The 21,633-nt window shown below is 45.9% G+C and overlaps 1 protein-coding gene and 1 pseudogene across 4 annotated transcripts in view; one reads left to right on the forward strand and one right to left on the reverse strand.

Annotated features, from left to right (window-relative positions):
* Positions 1 to 21,633, reverse strand: part of NDEL1 (nudE neurodevelopment protein 1 like 1) — a 66,748-nt gene that overhangs the window by 39,535 nt on the left and 5,580 nt on the right. For 2 of the 4 annotated variants that reach the window (XM_054709470.1, XM_028128306.2), the window contains exon 1: positions 10,154 to 10,308. The exons of 1 other annotated variant lie outside the window; for it this stretch is intronic. The gene's annotated coding sequence lies outside the window, so the exon portion shown is untranslated. Of the gene's footprint in view, positions 1 to 10,153; positions 10,309 to 21,633 lie in introns of those variants that run through there. One more of the 4 variants, XM_008153469.3, reaches the window with a different exon arrangement.
* On the forward strand, positions 633 to 20,849 carry LOC114227060 (bifunctional methylenetetrahydrofolate dehydrogenase/cyclohydrolase, mitochondrial-like; annotated as a pseudogene).

Below are 21,633 nucleotides of genomic sequence, written 5' to 3' on the forward strand. Positions count from 1 at the left end.
TTTATATTACTGTATGTAATTGAGGTAAGTTCCATAAGTTTATAGACATCAGTGAATTTCCTATGATTTAAATTTACCACAAATTTCCCATGTTGCTGCCTTGTAAGGGTCTAGAATTTTTTGAACAAGTTTGTATTCTTTTTAATGTCCTTTCTAATTTTGTAGATTTTTTAAAATATGTTTTTATTTTAAAAAGAAAGGGGAAGGGAGAAGGATAGAGATAAAAACATCTATGAGAGAGAACCACTGATTGGCTGCCTCCTGCACACCTCCTACTGGGGATGGAGCCCACAACCTGGGCATGTGCCCTGACCAGGAATCGAACGGGTAACACTCAAGCACTGAGCAACAGTGGCCAGGCTAATTTTATAGACTTCGATGATAATACTGCTCTCCTTGGTCTTCTCAAAGTGAGTATTTGTCTTCTTAGCTTATCCATCTCAGTCCCTTAATATTTCATGGTCATGCTTTGGACCTGCTCTAGATTACATATGTACCTTTCTGGAGTTGAATGGTGATGATATTTCAATATTTCAACATTTTATTCACAGGTAGCGTACTTTTCTTTAAGTTTTCAGTATCCCTCTGTTATTATAAGTGACTAGTAGCCCGGTGCACCAATTCGTGTACCCATGGCTGAAGGTGGAATAGTGCAGCCCTGAGAGGAATTGGGTTCCCTCCTCTCTGGTTCCAGGGTGCCGTCAACCGCTGCTGCCAAGTCACTGCAGCTCGGCAGCTCCTGCATTGAGCGTCTGCCCCCTGGTGGTCAGTGCACGTCATATGTACCGGCTGGTCAACAGTCACTTAGCCTTTTATATATATACTAGAGGCCTGGTGCATGAAATCCATGCATTGGGGGGGGGGGGTGTCCCTCAGCCCAGCCTGCACTCTCTCCAATCTGGATCCCTGTGGGATCAGGCCTAAACAGGCAGTCGGACATCCCTCTCACAATCCAGGACTGCTGGCTCCCAACCGCTAGCCTGCCTGGCTGATTGCCCCTAACCACTTCTGCCTGCCAACCTGATCACCCCCTAACCACTCCCCTGCCGACCCGATTGCCCCTAACTGTCCTCCCTTGCAGGCCTTGTCCCTCCCAACTGCCCTCCCCTGCAGGCATGGTCCTCTCCCAACTGCCCTCCCCTGCAGGCCTGGTCACCCCTAACTGCTTTCCCCTGCTGGCCTGGTCGCCCCCAAGTGCCCTCCCCTGCAGGCCTGGTCCCCCGTAACTGTCCTTCCCTGCAGGCCTGCCCCCCCCCCAACTGCCTTCATCTGCCAGCCTGGTCACCCCTAACTGCCCTCCCCTGCAGGCCTAGTTGCCCTCCCCTGTAGGCCTGATCAACCCCAACTGCCCTCCCTTGCAGGCCTGGTCCCTCCCAACTGCCCTTTCTGCTGGCCTGATCACCCACAACTGCCCTCCCCTGCCAACCATCTAGTGGCGCCCATCTTGTGTCCACATGGGGACGGCCATCTCTGACCACATGGTGGCGGCCATCTTGTATGTGGGAGTGGTGATCAATTTGCATATTACTTCTTTATTATATAGGATTATTATATAGGATATATAGACTAGAGGCCCGGTGCATAAAAATTCATGCACTAGAGTGGGGGTCCCTGAGCCCGGCCTGCCCCCTCTCACAGTCCGGGAGCCCTCAGGGGCAGGAGGCGACCCGGCGATCAGGGGAAGGTGACGTCCCCATCACACCTCTGCTGCTGCCACTGCTGGCAGCGCAAGCCTTGGCCGGCCCTGGTTACCTGAGCCTCGGGCAACCCTGGGCAGCCGCCATCTGAGGCTTGCCTACACCTTGGGCCAGCCCTGGGCAGCTGGGGAGCTGCCATCCGAGGCTTGCCTGCACCTCGGGCCAGCCCTGGGCGGCTGGGGGGCTAAGGGGACTGGGGGACTCCAGAGGCAGGCGCACGGAGCTTGCCTGCTGCCCCGGCAGGGCTGAGGACTCTGGGCACCACCATCTTTGAGGGCATGGCAGTCAATTAGCATATTCCCTCACTGGCTGTGGGCACCATCTTTGTGAGGGTGTGATGGTCAATTAGCATATTCCCTCTTTATTAGATAGGATTGTGTGGTCTGTGGGCCAGTGTCCTTATAAGAGGTCATAATAGCAATTAGATGCCTCTCCCGGCATTTAACATTTATTTGATGTCAGGAACCAAGAGTCGGTCAAAGGATTAACTCTGACCTTCAGTAAGTTACTGAAACTAGGCCCACTTCCTCTTGCCTGAGGACAAAGCATTTCTTCTGTAGCCGCCCTTCAACCACCACACCCTTTATCTATAGTTACGACTTTAGCCGATTATCTAGGTCAGCCCCCACCCCTCCTAGGCATCCACCCTTCTAGAAATCACATATAAGGAACGCTGTAAAAATAAAGTTTTGAGGCTTGATCAGAATCCCTTTTGTCTTGCCTCCATTCTTTGCGTCCCTTGTCTGTCTCTCATTCTCTTAGGTGCGCCGCCTCGGTACCCCCGTTAGAAGACCCCGCAGGTCGGGGAAAATTTGAGTGTATTTCTTTTAAATATATTTTTATTGATTCCAGAGAGGGAGAGATAGAAATATCAATGATGAGAGAGAATCACTGATTGACTGCCTTCTGCAGGTACCACACTCAGGATCTAGCCCACATTCCAGGCATGTGCCCTGACCTACTGAGCCAAGCTGGCTGGGCTATTTGAATATATTTTAATATGGAGCCAACGCTTCTACAAATAGGGTTAGGGTTGTTATCTATAAATGTTATCATTCTCATGCCCAGTTTGAAACTTTTCTGTGTGAAGCTGATTTTTGTTGTTGTAACTGACCCATTATTACAGTACCAGAGGACCTACCAGTAATTATTACTTTGAAGAGAGTTTAGGTAAGTATTGTCCCCTGAAAAATCTCACTGTTCACACCTCTAGGTGTACAATAAAGTATCCATTTGTCCCTGATTTGGGGTTCTTCAATAGGGCCATATTTTTAATACTACCACCAACTTTTCCAGTGTCCCCTGGTGACTCAGGTTTTAAATAGCCCTTCATGTGAAACTTCCTGAGAATCTAGTTCTATTTCTTGTATCCTCCTTATTAACTACTTAGTTCAGTGTCAAATTCTAACAAAATTATTTCAATGTTTTCATACACACTTCTCTATTTTCTTGCTGAATCTTATGGGGACTGAATGTTGACAATTTTTCTAATTAACAGGCTACTTTTACAGCTTGTTTACTGGCTCCTCAAATAGTATTATAATCTATGCCAGAAACCTTTTACTAAAATGACCATCATCTTTTCCAGAATAAACCAATTAAAAACATTTAATCAGGGGAACAAGTGGTAGGAGCAACACAGCATAGTGGTTTAGAACCTAGACCCTGAACCAAGCTGCCTGCGTTTCAATCAGATTCCTCTACTCTCTAGTTGACCTTGGACAAGTTACTTAACTACTCACTGCCCCATTTCCTCACCTGTAAAATGAGGATAATTAAAATAGGGTTGTTATGAAGACTGAGCTAATATTTGTCAAGTACTCAGTACAGAGCTTGACACATAGTAAATGCAGCATAAATTTCATTAAATTATAAAAAAACTGGTAGTTCAGGCCCTGGCAAGGTGGTTCAGTTAGTTGGAGCATCATCCCATATATCAAAAGGTTGTGGGTTCAATTCCGGGTCAAAGCACATACCTAGGTGAGGGTTTGATCCCAGGTCACATGTGGTAAGCAACCGATCAATGTTTCTCTCTCACATCAATGCTTCACTTTCTATTCTCTCCCCTTCCTTTCTCTCTCAAAAAAAACAAAAAAATCCTCAGATGAGTATTTAAAAAACAAAACAAAACCTGGTAGTTCAGTGTAGTGGACCTTTCAAGTCTGACACAAAATAAATGTGCTCCAGGCTCTCCCAGCACTGGCATCACGGCTGCTGCTTCCCTTGCATCAATGCTGGCCACCAGACTGCTCTGGCCACACACAGAACTGCCACCTCCACCATCATCCCTTCCACCTCTCAGCAATTGGAAATGAAGCTGTTGTCATTTCTGGAAGAAAACTTGCCAAGCAGATCAAGCAGGAAGTGTGGCAGGAGGTGGAAGAGTGGGTGGCATTGGGCAACAAAACGGCCACACCTGAGCATGATCCTGTTTGGTGAGAATCCTGAAGTCATTCCTACGTCCTCAACAAAACCAGGGCTGCTGCAAGTGCAGGAATCAATAGTGAGACAATTGTGAAACCAACTTCTATTTCAGAGCAAGAACTGTTGAATTTAGTCAATAAACAATTATGATAATGTAGACCGCCTTCTTATTCAGCTATTCCAAAGCACACTGATGAAAGATCTGCAAAGCTGTCTGTCCAAACAAGGATGTTGACTGCTTTCATGTAATTAAGGTAGGATTGTGTTTAGCCCAGTATTCCTTGTTACCGGCTACTTATGGGGTATGTGGAAAATAATTAAGAGAGCTAGCATTCCAACCCTAAGGAAGAATGTGATTGTAGCTGGAAGGTCAAAAAATATTAGAATGCCCACTGCAATGTTACTTCACACAAGTGGAGCACATGAATGTCCTGGAGATGCTGTCACTGTCACAATATCTCAGTACACTCCCAAAGAGCAGCTGAAGAAACATACAATTCTGGCAGATATTTGGTCTCCATTGCAGGCATTCCAAATCTGATCATAGCAGATCTGATCAAGGAAGGAGGAGCCGTGATTGATGTGGGAATAAATAAAAATTCAAGATCCCATCACTGCTAAACTGAAGTTGGTCAGAGAGGTGGATTTTGAAGGAGTCTGGGGAAAAGCGGGTTACATCACTCCAGTCCCAGGTTACATCACTCCAGTGGGGCGGGGGTGGGAGGGGGTGTGACTGATCCCATGGTGATGCTAATGAGGTGATCCCATTATTGCAGCAAAAAAAGTGCTGAGTCTTGAAGCTCAAGTACTGAATTGGCCCTAGAGGTTGGGCTCAGTGGATAAAGTGTCAGCCTGTGGACTGAAGGATCCTGAGTTTGATTCTGGTCAAGGGTACATGCCCAGGTTGTGGGCTCGATCCCTAGTAGGGGGCGTGCAGGAGGCAGCCAATCAATGATTCTCTCTCATCATTGTTGTTTTTCTCTCTCCCTCTCCCTTCCTCTCTGAAATCAATAAAAATATTTTTTTTAAATTTTTATAAATAAGTACTGAATTCTAAGGAGTTTGTAGTGGTAACTAATTAACTATTGCATCTTCTATGTCAAGAACAGTACTCCAAGCCAATTCATGAGGCAAAATAGGCCAATAGAAATGCAGTATTTCTTAACTTATTCTACTGACATGGTTTTAAATGTTCTGTATACTGAAAACTGAAATGATGTGTGTTTGCACACATAGGTCTGTAGTACCTTACACAGGGAGCACCCATTATCAAGCTGGGTCATGTCACCTGGCCATAAGGGAAGCCATTATCCTAGTTATTGACATGGGGGCCATTGTCACATTGAGAATGGCTGTCCAACTTTGTCAGACCACTTCAGTTACACTTTGCCTTTTCTAAGATTGCACTTCCCAAGTGCTATTCCAGTAAGAGTTGATACTCACTTTAGGTTTCAAACCTTTTGAGTTCAACTGGTGTGAGAAATGGCTCACCTGTTCAAATTTCAAATGACGGAATGGGAAACAGAAACATGGCGAAAATGACTTAGTAACATTCCCTAGAGAAGGCGCCCATTGTACAGGAACACACGTGGGGCAGGGAACACAGCCCATTTATTTAGTCCCTCCTCCGGCTCCTCATTGGCTGAGTCCTGTGAGATCACCTGTTCTCATACAGTGCCTAGGTCTTGCTGTCTCCCATTGGGCCATTAAAATATTGGACTGAGACCTTTCTAGCTGTCTCCACCTCCCTTTGTTTAGGGGAATCACAGCTCTCATACCCTCTCCCCACCCCCCACATCCTATTTGCCCTGGGTAAATTCAGTAACAGCCTGGCCACATGCTAACCTGACAAGCTCAGGGGTGGCCTGCATTTCGGTCTTGCAAACTCAGAGACCTAAAGTAACCACAAAGGATGGTCTGAAATTAAACTAACTAAAAGCAGTTATGGTGGGCAGTTACGTCCTAGGCCGGTATCTTCACTGACAAGGTCAACCTTTACCTTAACTGAGCCTTATCTGTCTTTTTGCATATATAATAACATACCCTTGAAATGTCTGAGTAACCTGTAACTTCTTTTTCTGGACCCCTTGGGGCACAACCTAATGTGCTGGGCCCCAGGACAGATACCACAAATTCCTTCATTGTTATCATGTTAATTGTTCCTGCATCCACTTAAGTATGTGTCTATCATTTTACTTTTTATCCAATCCCAGGGGTTCCTCTCCCCACCCCCACCCTGCCCACCCTCACCCCCCTCAGCCCCGCTTTGCTTTCTCCCGCCTTTCTAGTCTATCACCAATGGGTTTCATGTAACCCACATTCATCCCTCCTTTGATTGCAATGTATAAATACAGATGTAACCTGCCTTTCTCGGGAACATTATCTCAATCCTTGAGGTTCTGCTTCCAGGCAATTGTCAACAGATTGGCTCAAATAAACTCACAAAAATTCTTTACAGGTTTGAATGTTGTTGTTTTTTACGTTAACACGATGAAGATGAATCAGAGGCATATTTCTTACACTGGCCAAACCAAAGGAAAAATGTTGCTAAAGGAAATTAGGGAAAAGGTAAAATGGAAGAAATGATGGTAATTGAGCACAAAAAAAATCTATCCAAATATTGTATGTACTGACTGATAACCAGAAGAGCTACATGTTAACAGTATCCTGAGCTATTTTATAGCTTAGCCAGTCATTGGGAAAACGTCTCCGTTTGTTGCATATGCTTTTAGCCCTTGTCTTCCCATTCATGAGGTTTCTCCATTAGGATTGAAAGGCTTATTTTATAAATAATTCATGTGTATTGTCATACTTGATTTGTCCCATATCCTTAAACTTCAATGTTAAATTTTTGTACTGTTGGGGATGTCTGTATGGCTCCTTTGGTAGATCTTGAAACCAATTTTTGAAAAACAAAGCTTGAGCCTGGCCGGCGAGGCTCAGCGGTTGAGTGTCAAGCTATGAACCAGGAGGTTATGGTTCAATTACAGGTCAGGAAACAGCCCCTTGTTGCAGTCTCAATCCCGTGTGTGGAGAGGGGAGGAGGAGTGTCAGTGATGATTCTCTCTCATCATTGATGTTTCTATCTATCTATCTATCTATCTCTCCTTTTCTCTCTGAAATCAATAAAAAATATATTTTAAAAAAAATTAAAAAAACTTGGGCAGCTTGTATAAGTATGCAACTTACTTTTCCATCAAAGAACTCTCAGCAGCTGCCTGCTTTTCTCTGGTACAGCTGTTAGCTTTCCCCAATAGGTTTCTGAGAGCTTAAGTTAATATTGAATTTAATCAGACTTTCTTTTGTTTTGTTTTGAATAAAACACTTCTGACTGGAAAAATATGTGTTTTAGAATTTATAACATACAAATGACCCCTTAAAAGTAATCACTTCAGGAAGTTATATGCACTTTCCAATGATACCACCATTACTGAAAACATTTCTAAAACCTTATTTGGAATAGTTCTGAAGAGCCAGATTAAAAACGAAACAAGTTCTCCGTGGTCCCACCTCATTTTACTGGACAACTGGTATCATCCAGCTTTATTACTCCAATTTTATTCATCAGACTTACTCTTTCCAAAAATTGAATTTTTTACAAATGACAAAAGTTTGCTGCCCCTGTGGACACTCAAAAGATCTTTTCAGGGGTTGCAAGACAGTCTGTTCAGTTTGCTTCAAATTACAGTGGGAGGATGTGTTCAATGTGTTATTTGAAACTATGTAACTAGAGATACTAAGACTATAGACAGCCAATATAGAAAACTATACTGCTAAAAAAAAAAAAAAAAAAAAGCTTTAATGATTCATCTATAATCTCCTGAAGCTTAAATGAAAGCAGATAATTGTTCTCTACTCTGCTACCCAAATCGTACCTCAATACCATGTCTCATGGATGGAGTTATGAATCTTTAAAGTATGACAACTTTTACATGGGGCATTATCATACTGTATATGACCTTCACGTTTCTAGCAACTGACAAATCAACTCATTTGGGTATAAAACAATATGTTTAAAATGCTGTATTTACAAAGGAACTACTCTGTGCAACGGTAAGAAAATCCATTTTATATGAGATTGCTGTCTTCTTGTTCATAATTGTGGAATGCACTAATGAGATTAGAAGTTCCTTGGACCTCACTATAGGTCACCGATTTTCAACTTTTTCATCTCATGGACACATAAACTAATTACTAAAATTCTGTGGCACATCAAAAAATATATATTTTGCAGACCTCAGAAAAAATATGTATAATTTTGATTCATTCATACCCGACAGCTACTTTTGTGTTGGCTGCCATTATTTTATTTGACAACCTAAGGGAAAACAGCTCCCTGCCCCCAACTAAATTAGTCAAGCATTGCATGTTTTTTAAATTCTTGCAGCACGCAGGTTGAAAATTGATGCTGTAGGTAACACGTGTCTTTTTACCAAAATTCTCCTACTTCTCCCAAAGGAAACATTTATAGAACGTTTAACTTTTCTAAGTCGATCATAAATACAGCCTCCTTTTTGGTCCTGAACTTTTTTTTTCTACCTTACGAAGTGCTCAGAAACTTATGTCAGAAGTCATTTTAAGCTTTAAGTAACCAAATTTATCTCAACATGGTTCAAAATGAGAAAACAAGTTTTGCAGATGTCATGAAAGCAAGATCTAAGTTTTTACTGAGCTTTCTACGTATTTTAAATGTTCCTTATCCAACTTCAATTTATTTGAGTCAAAACAGAACTAAACACACACACACACACAAACACAAAACGAGCAGCTTCTTTAAGAGTTAGCAACTTCTATCTGAACCAGGTCAACCTCTAACCAGAGCTACCAGAGGTTTTCTCTGTTCCTTAGATCTCCAATTTTAACAAAACTTCAGAAGAGCTATCTTACTCGGTTCCCCTTTACTTCTCTTCAACTCATGATTTAATACTATACCAACAAATTCACCATTTAGCAAAACCATTACCCTACCTCACAAATGGATTAAGAACATAACGAGATAACTAGCCAGCAGCCCGTGAAGGGCCTTTCTGGTAACTGAGTAGCAGTTCCATCCTAGGTGAGTCTGCTCAAAATATGTTAATAAGTCTTCTACTAGCTTCTGGTATATTTTTGGCAGGCCAACTTTTCTGCTTTGCTTTCTAGCAGAGAAAGGTATAAAAAAATCCCACCAAGAAAAATTCCTAACTCCGAACCTAGTCAATTCTGAACCAAGCGAACCCATTCACAAGTTGGTAGAATCCACAATCCCTATTAAATCACTTAATAGCTCCCACCCGACCCGGGCTCAATTTCCCCATCCGTCCAAAGGCGATAACAGAGTTAGGCACAACCACAGGGCGCTGAGGTTCAAAAGCGATAGCAAAAGTGGTCTAAAATGTGCGAAGGCGCTGGAGGGAAAGAACCTACACTTCCTTCGCAAAACTAGGATTACTTCGTTGCTTACCAGCAACAACAACAACAAAAAGAGGCGCGCACAAGCAACCTAAACCCGTTTGATGACACTTCTCCGGACTCGAAGCGGGGTGACTGGCAGTTCGGGGCGGAGAGTCACGGGAATGCCATTGGAGCCCAACGTGGGCTGCTTCCGCTCTCGCCCCCGACGGGAAAGCGAAGAAAGCTCAAATTCAACCGGCTCCAAACTGGCCTCCCAGCTGCAGGGATGTCAGTGGGAAGGGGCGGGGAGAAGGCTGGACACGCCGCTGCCACTTCAACGGAGCCACCCCTTGCGCCACCAGCGCCCCAGGCCCACGGTGCCACGTCCCGGCCTCTGTCCACCGGCACATCCTCGGGAGGCCGCCGAACTCGCGCCCCTGCAGGCGCCCCTAGTGGACCACACCTCGGGCCAGGGCGGCGAGGGTGCAGTTAGAGCGGTTGGAACACTTGCCCCCGCGCTGGCCGCCCCAGAACCCGGCCCGGGTCCGGCCCGGCGCGGCCTCAGACTGCCCCAGGGCCCGGCAGGCTCCCCGGGGACAGGCCTGGGCGCCGCCGCCCCGGCCCGGCACCCTGGGGGCCGCCGCGCACCGCAGGCTCACCTCCAACGTATCAAAAGCGCATATTCGCCGCCACCCGACCGGCGTCTCCGCTCCGCTGGCCTCCCCAGGCCCGCCCAGCCGCTCAGATCCGCTCTCCTCCGCAGCCTGAGCTCCACTGCGCGCACCCCACCGCCCGGCTCCTCCCCGACACGTCAGGAGCTGCCTGGGGGGCCGAGGCCATTCTGTGACGCACGGGGGCGGGGCTCGGAGCATGCGCAGGAGCGTGCGCGCTGCGGGGCGGGGCTGTGGGAATGATGGTGTCACAGGGACTGTCACAGGGGTTGGGCCCCGCCCCAGGCTGATGTCAAGCTGCCGGCGGCCAGTTGGCAGGCGCCCCCAGACGCCGCAAAGGGCAAGAATTCGGCCTTCGGTGTTCCCCAAAACGCTCAGCTGTTCGGGAAGTGGCGCCGCGTGGAGGAGAACCGGTCTCCCAGTTTTTCAGCCTCCAAGGTCCTTCAACTGTACGTTTCCATGTTCCCATTTATGAAATGAATCTCGGCTCATTTCACCTCCGAGTCCGCCCTGACCACCCAGTAGAATAGCAGGGGTATTCTAATCCTCCTCATCACTCACAAATACCGATGTTGTTTTTAGGGCACTTCCTGTAGCTGAAATTTTATATTTTTCTTGTGTTCCTCAGAAGAATGTAGATTCCATGAGAGCTAGAACCTCTATCTTACGCTGTTCGCATCCTAACAGATACCTTGGTCCGGACACAAAGCGGGCACTCAATTATTGTTGAATTAATGGGTTCCTTGAGGGCAAAGGGAATATAAATATATTCACCTTTATACTTTATATATCTAAACGTATATTTATTTATATAAATGTGTTTGTGTTGATCCTCCTGAAGCCCCCAAAGAATGGGATCCATTTTGTATATTATACATATTCCCCCTGGGAGACTAGAGAAAGAGGGGGGGGAGGGTAGCTCAGAAAGGGGGGAAGCAACATTTTAAGGTGTGAAAACGAAATCGCGCTGTTTTTGAAACATATTTAGGAGCTTTTCTGTGTAATGTGCAATGGTTCTCTGATGTCAGTGCTCTTGGGATTGGATCTGTGGGGTTTTGGGACACGATAATGATGTGTAGGACAGGGTTCAAGGTGAGAGCAAGGTGAGCCTGAGAGGTCCAGTTGTATTTTTGAGGGCATGGTCATAAACAGAAACAATGCAAGATGGATTGTAAGAGGAATCCAAATCAATGAAGATCAGAGAAGTGATTAATGGGAAAGGATGGTACCTTGAGCTAGAATAGGGTTGAAAAGATCACGGTAATAATAATGTGTAGTTACTTTTGTTGTACCATTTGTATGTACCGGCAATTTTGCTAAATGCTTGCTTTGCATAATTCAGTCCTCACAGTGATCCTGTGAGATAGGTACTATTAGTGTTCCCAGTTTATATGAGGGAGCGGAGACTCAGCAAGATGAAGTTGTCCAAGGCCACTCAACACGAAAAAAGAGAACTCAAGATTCAAACCCACCTCGTCTGGACTGTCTGGCTCCAGAAAACACACTGCTAATCACTACTATACTGTTGTATTCTGCCCGAGTCGGTTTGGCTCAGTGGATAGAGCATCGGCCTGCGGACTGAAGGGTCCCGGGTTCAATTCCAGTCAAGGACACATGCTCAGGTTGTGGACTCCATTCCCAGTAGGGGCCATGAAGGAGGCAGCCAATCAATGATTCTCTCTCATCATTGATGTCTCTATCTCTCGCTTCCTCTCCCTTCCTCTCTGAAATCAATAAAAATATATATTTTTTAAAAAGACATATCCTCAGGTGGGGGTTAAAAATAATAATAATAATAATAACAACAACAACAACCACTTAGTGAGCTAGAGCATAGTGCTAAAGTAAGGACTTTACATACATTACCTCCCTCAATCTCACAAGCAGCTTGTGAAGCTGAAATTATTTCCTTCATTTTTTATGTTGAAAACTGAGGAGCTGGGTTTTTAAACCCCAAGCAGGGCTTAGTCCAAGACTGGTGACCTGGGACATCACGGAAGCTCCTCTGTGCTCTGGGGCTCTGCTTCCCTGACTGGGGCTGTGTTCTGGCTGATGAGATGACAGGCAGAGAGGTAATTAGATAGGGAGGCCTTCCTGTGGGCCTAGTGCCAAGACAGAACAGTCCATCCCAAGAAGAAACAATAAATAAAGGCTGCGACTCTTGTCCCTGCCTCCTGGCTGAAGTCCTGGGGAACACACTGAGTCACCTAATGGCAGGCCAGGCCCTGCGGAAAACGTTAGTGTCACCTTTCAGTCCACCACCTTTCCCACCCAGCCTGGACCCAGACTGGTATTTGTTAGGACTGATACGCTGGCCCTATCTTAATGAGTAGGCTTTGCTGGCAGAGTTCTCAGACATATCAAAGCCCTATACTAATCTCCTTCCTCGTGTTGGTTGAGCTTTCTCAGCAGACTTTGCCCCACTCCCTGCTTCCGGTATGCCCATCCAGGGAAAATAAAGTGGAAGGGAAGACTGAAAGCCGCCTCTAAGGGAAACAGAAATGACGAAATCAGCTTTGTGAAGGTAGAAAAGGTGAGTGAGGGTTGCCCTACCCTCTGCCTTCAAAAACCATTAGGAAGGGTTTGCTGAGTCCCAGTACAAGGTCTTTCCTGGACAGAGCCAAAGAGGTCGAAGTCACAGTCCCTGAGAGCATGCACAAGCATTCCAACGTCTTTACTGTCAAAAAAAATCCATTTCCCAGTGTTTCCCCCTATATCTCCCCAGTCCAAAGTCTTCCATTTACCTTTCCCTCACTTCCCAAACGTCTCTTCCTCAAATTTCTGCTTGTTCCAGCCCACAGAGTCATCAGAATAATCTCTCTAAAATCCCACTGTACAGAGCATCACTGGTTCTAAAACTTGTTTTGGCCCTGGCTGGTTTGGCTCAGTGGATAGAGTGTCTGCCTGCAGACCCAAAGGTTCCAGGTTCGATTCTGGTCAAGGGCACATGCCTGGGTTGCGGGCTCGGTACAACTTGCAGGAGGCAGCCAATCAATGATTCCCGATCATCATTGATGTTTCTATCTCTCCCTTCCTCTCTGAAATCAATAAAAAATAAATAAATAAATAAATAAATAAATAATAAAACTTGTTTTGACATCCTGTTGCCTATGTGATAAAGTACAAACTACAAAGTCTAGCAATCAAAGTTCTCCAAAAGCAATTCCAACACACTTATCCAGTCTGCTTCTTTTTTTTCTTTTTTTTAAATTTTATTGATTTCAGAGAGGAAGGGAGAGAGAGAGAGGAAGAGAGAGAGAAACATCAATGATGAGAGAGAATCATCGACTGGCTGCCTCCTGCACACCTCCTACTGGGAATTGAGCCCATAGCCCAGGCATGTGCCCCTGACCGGAATCGAACTGAACCTGGGACCCTTCAGTCTGTAGGCCGATGCTCTATCCAGTGAGCCAAACCAGCTAGGGCTCCAGTCTGCTTCTTATAGTTCACCTATCTGGGTCTGAACAGAGCCTCTACTGCCAATCCTCTTCCTCTCTGGGCCTTATTAACTCCCACTGTCCTGTGCACTACAGCTGCTCCTTAGGTTTGGCCAGCCCAACTTTCTCTCTGCCTTTTGAAGTCCCACTCATACGCTACCTCTTCCAGGAAGCCTTCCCTGTTAACTAAAGTCCCAAAGTGAGTGCTCCGTCCTCTGAGCTCAAGTAGAGCTCTGCATAGTTCACAGGAGACTTACTGAACACAGCCTTTGGGTCACGGAGGTGTCTGAACTCCCCAAGGAACCAAAGCTTATTGAGCACAGGGACAATGTTGATTGTCTTAATATCCCCAGCAAAAGGGACTTAGCAAACACTTGTGTAATATGCTTCAATGAAAATCAAAGGGTGAATCAATGATCTAGTGGCTAGAACTCCAAATACAAGGACTGACAGCACTTTCTGGGAAGTGACCCAACTTCTGAGAAAAATTACCTTATAGAGAGAAGATTTTCACTGCGATGAACGGCCAAACTTAGGTAACACCAGGTGATAAAGGGACTGGTGTCATGGACAATTACGACTGTTCTCTGGCCCAAATCTTAAACCCAATCTATAGCACCCATGACACCCAAAGCAACATCTTTTGCTTTTGTAATAAAAAATACTAGTAATAACAGTTTTTTAACTTTAAAAAAGTATACACTTGCACCTAGAGGTGATTAGTGGTTTTATAGAGGGAGAGTCATTCAGCAGCTATGAGTTTAGTGCTTGCTCTGTTCTTGCTCAGTTTGATTCTGTTCTAGGTCTTAGGGACTCAACCATAGAACTATAAAAGGCACACCTCACCCCAACCTCATCCCCATGGAGCCTGTATTCTAGTGGGGAAGACAGACAACAAGCAAATAGACATGACAGGCCTGTCCGTCATAACAAGTGCTATAAAGAAATATAACCAGGGTAAGAGCATAAGGTGCGGCAGGGCTGCTCCCTGAGTGAAAATAGAGCTTAATGTTCATGGGGTTCCTTTCCTTTATAAAACAGTTAAAATACAGGTCTACCTCATTTTATTGTGCTTAGCTTTATCTCATTTCACAGATGTTGTATTGTTTACAAATTGAAGGCAAGACCGGCCCCCCCCAGCAAAACGATTATGACGTGAATTATTGCGACGGTCTAAAACTGAACCCACAACATCTCTGAGGTATGCTTGTAAAGGGCTGCTATATAAAATGCAACGGAGCCCTAGCTGGTTTGGCTCAGTGGATGGAGCGTTGGCCTGTGAACTGAAGGGTCCCAGGTTTGATTCTGGTCAAGGGCACAGCCTGGGGCTGCTGGCTCGATCCCCAGTATAGGAGGCAACTGATCAATGATTCTCATCATTGATCTTTCTTTTTTGTTGTTGTTGTTATTCCTCACCTGAGGATATTTTTCCATTGATTTTTTTTTTTTTTTAGAGAGAGAAACATTGACATGAGAGACACACATCGATTGGTTGCCGTCCCACACGCAGTGAGCCTGCAACCGAGGTACATGCCCAGAATCAAACCCAGGACCCTTCAGTCCCCAGGCCAAAACTCTTTCCACTGACCCAAACTGGCTAGGACTCATCATTGATGTTTCTCTCTCTCTCTCTCCCTCTCCCTTCCTCTCTGAAATCAATAAAAATATTTTAATAAATAAATAATAAACCACTGTTATTTGGGTTTTCAAAAAAAAAAAAAAAGATGAACTTTTCCATGATGATTATTCTTTTTAAAAAAATAATAAAATGCAACAGAGTTGTGAAATTAAGAATGTTAAAATATATGCAGGTGCCTCAGAGAAGTTTATCAAAGGGCCTGGCACAGAGTAGGCATTCAGTAAATATTGGTTGGAAGAATGACTTGCTAGGTGACTTACAGAATGCCATAGCCTTCAACCAGATGATCAATTTCCCCTTCAAGATAAGGAATGGTAACCTTTCATGTAGGATACAAAAATGCCCACTTCTGGTTAGTCCCTGACTCTTGGCCCAGCCAGCCATGAACTGCCCAGCCTAGGGCATCCCTGTACCCCTTGAAGGGAGAAGAAAGTTCCATGTATTGTCTTTATTGCATCCTCAGTAGCTTCTTGAACAAACAGTGCTCACCAACCACCCAAAGCACTTCAGGCTCCCAACCTCAGCTCTTCTGTCAGAATTTCTCCCCTAAATTGCAAACTCCAGTGGCTGTCCGTCAACAGAATGGCAAGAACGGGGTATGGTGAATTTTCTGTGAGCTATTTTAGGTTCCAAACTTCCCTCCTGTGCCCTCCCATTTCCTTTGTGTCTGAGAATGCAGCCTGCTTCTGGCCCTAGGTCCACTGGCCAGCAGGGTGCCTCCCTCTCTCCAGTGCTACGCTGTTTGCAGGTGTAGCTTTCTGCACAGTGGCTCTTGCAGGTGAGAAAAATGAGGACAATTAAGGTTAAGGCTGTAAAAGACCTTTCCATCAGGGTCCTGCCCTGGTTACTGGTATCTGGAAAGAAAGGGCCCTCGTGCTCATCCAGGTGGGTAAACTGAGGTCTCAAGAGTTTCTGCTTAGCCTTTTTTCTCTACATGATATCCTGCCTTGCTCCTAGGAAACTCTTGGAGCTGCCCCAATTTCTTCCCCAGCAGCCTCCCTGAACTGTTCTGGAACTGTCTGCAGCCTCTTGGAGGCCCCTTAGCACAGGTCTTGAGGGCCACTTTCTAGCCTCAGAGCCTCCACTCCCCCAAACTTCAGACTTCACTGTCAGCCCAGGCCCCTACCCCAGCCCTTTGACAGTCACTACCCACACCCCAGAGTGACAGCTACCTCCACAGAAAAGGATGGCATGACAGTGCTAATTGCTAATTTGATTCACACCTAGCAACCCCAACAACTGTTGACATCACACCTCCATAAACAGTGTGACTATCCCTGGACCAAAGCAATATCTGCTCACGTACCTTTACACAGACAAGGTGGCACCAGTTTTACCCACTCCCAAGCCACTCTAACGAAATGACAGGGCTTAAAGAAACGGAATGTTTCTTACCAACCTGAGATAATTGTATCTGGCCATTTTCAGCCACATTCCCATTACCAAGCAAGCCAATGAGTCAAAGTTACCAGAACTGAAGATCATGTATTCAACCATTCAGCAAATATTGCTGTCTTGCACTGTTCTAGGCCCAGAGATAGAACTGCTAACAAAACAAGCTGACAGGAAAGAAGGAAATAGAAAATAAATAAATAGTATGTTGGATAGTAAGTCCTGAGGAGAAAAAAATTAGCCAGGACTTTTCGATACTTTGTGTTTAGGGTGGCATTTAGGGCAACGCCTAGCATGTAATAGGCACTTAACATTTGTTGAATAAATAAATACCTTGCAGTAAATGTTCTTAACTTTAATATTTTCATTGCTCTCTTCTTGCATCAAAGCACTTATAGCATCTAGAACAGTGGTCCGCAAACTCATTAGTCAACAGAGCCAAATATCAACAGTACAACGATTGAAATTTCTTTTGAGAGCCAAATTTTTTAAACTTAAACTTCTTCTAACGGCCACTTCTTCAAAATAGACTCGCCCAGGCCGTGGTGTTTTGTGGAAGAGCCACACTCAAGGGGCCAAAGAGCCGCATGTGGCTCGCGAGCCGCAGTTTGCCGACCACAGATCTAGAACACTAATATAGAACTCCCCCATAAAACAATGAACAACAAGAAGCAATTAGCACAATTTAAAAAAATACAGGTGGTGGCCCTGGCCAGGTAGCTCAGTTGATTAGAGCGTTGTCCCGATACGCCAAGGCTGCAGGTTCAATCCCTGGTCAGGTCACACTACAAGAAACAGCCAATGAATGCTTCAGTAAGTGGGGCAACAAATCGATGTTTCTCTCCCTCAAATCAATAAATTTTAAAAAACATTAAATACAGGTGGCTAACCATCAAATTACATTCCACCTTGCTCCTAATCAAAAACATTCCAAATGCAACAGCAGAGATTCCATATTTCGTCGAACAAGTGTGTGAGATTGTAAAACAGACTGCGAAGTGCAGACACCAGCACAGAGAAACCAGCCCACTCCGGTCAGGGCACCCAGGGGCAGCACTGGATGGGAGTTTTCCTGAGAGGCTATGTGAACCAGACGCTGGAAACCTGCAAACCCTGCCCTAGCCAGTTTGGCTCAGTGGGTAGAGAGCCAGCCCACAGACTAAAGGGTTGCTGGGGTTCGCTTCCAGCGTGTGAGGGAAGCAACCAATCAGTGTGTCTCCCTCACATCGATGTTTCTCTCTCTGTGTCTCTCCCTGCTCTCTTCCGCTCTCTCTAAAAAACAATGGAAAAATATCCTCAAGTGAGGATTACCACACACACACACACACACACACACACACACACACACAAAGAAAACATGCAACCCCCGTGATTGGCCTCTCCTAGGAATTTACCTGAAGAGAAATAAGAACGCATCCAAGCCCTAGCTGGTTTGGCTCAGGAGATAGAGCATTGGCCTGCAGACTGGGGGGTCCCCGGTTCAATTCCAGCCAAGGGCACATGCCTGCGTTGGGGGCTCGATCCCCAGTGGAGGGCATGCAGGAGGCAGCCAAACAATGATTCTCTCTCATCATTGATGTTTCTATCTCCCTCTCCCTTCCTCTCTGAAATCAACAAAGAAATATATGTTTAAAAAAAAACAACGCATCCAAATTTAACAAAGCAAGATAATGTCCTCACAGTTCTTTGCAAATTATTTTTCTTGGCTTTAGGACCTTTTTAAAATCCATCCTTTCAGTCAAGTCACCCGAGCAGATGCAATAGTGGCACAGACACTGGTTATCAGTGAGCTTCGATAGGAGGGCTCCCAATTCCATGGTACAGATCAAAGAAATGCATTCCTTTTACTGTCACTCCCTAATTAGTCCAACCTGATATTATTACCTCCTGCAAACATATACAGGGTGGGGCAAAAGTAGGTTTACAGTTGTTCATGTGGAAATTAACATAATAAAAATAAAAGAATAAACTGTTTTGCATACTCATAACTGTAAACCTACTTTTGCCCCACCCTGCATATACTGGTTCTACAGATAAAGTTTCCACCCTACAATTTTTTTAATTTCCTATCTTCTGAACCCCTATTTACTGGCAATATAATGATATTTGGGACTTGGAGTGGTAGAACTGCCTAGAAATTCAACTATAGGTAACCTGGGTTGTGAGGATTGCTTCTCTTGGGGTGACTTGTCTGGTTGTCTAAATAAAGGGAACAATACCCTGACCATTTATAGTTACAACCTAACATGGGAAATGCCAGTCCGTGGGATCTCAGAGGAAATTACTCACTGCCTTTTCAACTCCTGTATAATACAACCCAGGTCTTAAGGGCCACTTTGAAAATCACATGCAACAGGCATTCCTTCCTCTGGCTCCGGCACCAGTTTTCCTCCAGCACCTGGGACCCGGGCCGCAGCGGAGCCAAGCCTTCAGCCTTCAGTCTTCAGTCTTCGCTCTGTGCCTGTGTATGCAAACTAACCCACCATCTTTGTTGGGTTAATTTGCATACTCACTCCTGATTGGCTGGTGGGCGTAGCGGAGGTATGGTCAATTTTCATCTTTCTCTTTTATTAGTGTAGATATCTTCTGCTTAAAATTAGGAGATTGGGCTTTATTCAGGAGTGTCCATTCCACAGAGGCCAATTTTGATTCAGATATGCAGAAATGCAGAAAGGAAACATCTGGGTTCCCTGATCATCACCCCTTCTGTGAAAAGAAAGTCTGCATCCCTTTGGAGAGAGGGCCAGGCAGACAAGAAGACAACTTGTGCTGAAGGCGGGATAAGGGGGCAGCTGGGGATGCCTTTCCCCAAGCACGTGGCTCTTTCAGCAGTTTTCTAAAGTCATGTGTTAACAGGATGGTTATTAAAACCCTGATCAAAGATATTAGAGGAAGCAGCGTGAAAGCAAGAGGCCCAGACACACAGAGAAGGTGATCAAAGAGTTGGCAAGATCCACCTCCACCCCCAGCAAAGCTGCGGGCCCCACCCTCCTCAGGGCCCCACGCCCTGCTGTGAGAACCCAGTCAGGCCTCTGCCTGCGGGTATTCCCTCCCCCGCCTTAGGAATCCAGCTTCATCACAGGTGATTCTGCTGGTTGCTTCCCTTCTCTGAGCCTCAGTTTTTCCATCTGTAAAATGAGCAGGTTGAACCAGTTCCTGTCAATCAGGACCCATGTCTCCTAGATGCTAAGCACCCTCCTGGGGGCCCTGAGAGCCCTGCCTCTCCTCAGCCGGTTTGCCCAACGTGATGGCGGAGCCAGCCCTCTCCCAGATGGGTGGGGACAGGTGACAAGGACAGCCTTATTCATGCCAACATTCCTTTCCTGTATCCTGGGGAATCGCTGAACATGCAGAATGCACCAACTTCAAGTTCGTCTAATGTCTGGTGTGTTCATTTCCTGTGGCTGACAGAACGAACACAAAAAGCTCAGTGGCTTAAAACATTTATTCCCTTAGAGTTCTGGAGGTCAGATGTCCAAAATGAGACAGGGCTAAAATCAAGGTGCAGGCAGGGCTGGTTCCTTCTGGAAGCTCCTAGGGGAAAACCAGTTCGTCACCACTGATGTTGTAGGCAGTGAGACACGAGCAGAGCAAGGACGATGGGCCAGGTACAGGTCACCAGGATGGAAAGCCCCAGGTGCCTAGCAGTGGACGATGAATTGTAGGGTGGGACCTCACCCCCAGGGGGACCTTTCCTCCTCTAGCATATCACTGGTCCTGAGGTGTGGACCCCCTGACCTTTCCTCCCTAGAGATAACATCTAGGCCTCCGTTGTATTTCAGCTCCAGGTCCAGATCAGCAACAAAACCAGCCACAGCTGATGTCAGGACCAGCTGCATGGAATGATGACCTCCTGCCCTGATGCCAGCCCATCAATCCGTGGAGACCACAACCTGAGGACACACCTGGACAACTGCTGACTATTCTATTGAGATCTTCCCCCCGGGACCTCCCCTAAACGCTCCACCCTTAAAACTCCTAGGATGGAGGAGCCAGCTCGCACCCCTTCCTGAGAGCACTCCTGTGCCTTTCCCTTCCCTTCCCCCTCCCCGCTGACTCTCCCCCACCCCCACCCCAGGCCATCTACCTTTAGCTTCCTGGATCCCTAGCTCCAAGGTCCCTTTCTTTACCCCTAGAACTTGTTGGCTAAGCCCATTTCTTCTAGGAATTACTTTTCCTACCTCTCTGTAATTTACCCAGTAAATGTTCTGTTACAGGTTGGGTCCTGCTCTGAATTCTTTCCTACCCAGAACCCAAGTGCCGCCATCACCGTCGCTGAAAACCATGTTCGGTCTGACAACTGGTGCCGTGCCCGCCGCCTACTCTGCCAGCTTCTGGAGTGTGCAGTGCTCCTTAGCTCCTGGCTCCTGTTCTCACACTGCCTTCTCTGGCGGTGACCCTCCTGCCTCCCTCTTACAAAGACCCTTCAGATTATACGGTGCCCACCCAGGTGATCCTGCCAGCAGGCTGGAGGAAGTAGGTTTATTCTCTGAAAAAATTAAACCAGGGAAGCTCTAGACCTGGGGACACTGGGCACACCAGAGGGCAAGGCTAAATCACTGCATTATAACCAGAGGACTTGTATGCATGCATATTAGCATAACCAATGGACACAGACATTGGGGCCGTGGGGGCTTGCCCCGGGTGGGAATGGCTGGGGGGGGGGGGGGGGGGAAGGTGTCAATTGGGGAAAAAGGAGACATATGTAAAACTTTAGGCAATAAAAAAGTCAAATACAAAATAAAGAAAAAGAAAGGGAAGCAGGACAGAGGGAGGGGCATTCTTCAAAGGCTACATAATAAATGATGAGACCCCAGCTTCTGTCCCCTGATGGCCTCACAGAATGCTGGCTGCCTGGCTTGCACCTTCCAGGCAGGAGATCAGAGAGACTTTCTCAACAGAATAATCTCCCCATCTCAAAATCCTTAACTCAGTCACATCTGCAAAGTCCTCTCTGCCATATAAGATAATACACACAGGTCCTGGGGATTAGGACACGG

The sequence above is a fragment of the Eptesicus fuscus genome, chromosome 20 (genome assembly GCF_027574615.1).
Source record: "Eptesicus fuscus isolate TK198812 chromosome 20, DD_ASM_mEF_20220401, whole genome shotgun sequence".
Taxonomy (NCBI): Eukaryota; Metazoa; Chordata; class Mammalia; order Chiroptera; family Vespertilionidae; genus Eptesicus; species Eptesicus fuscus.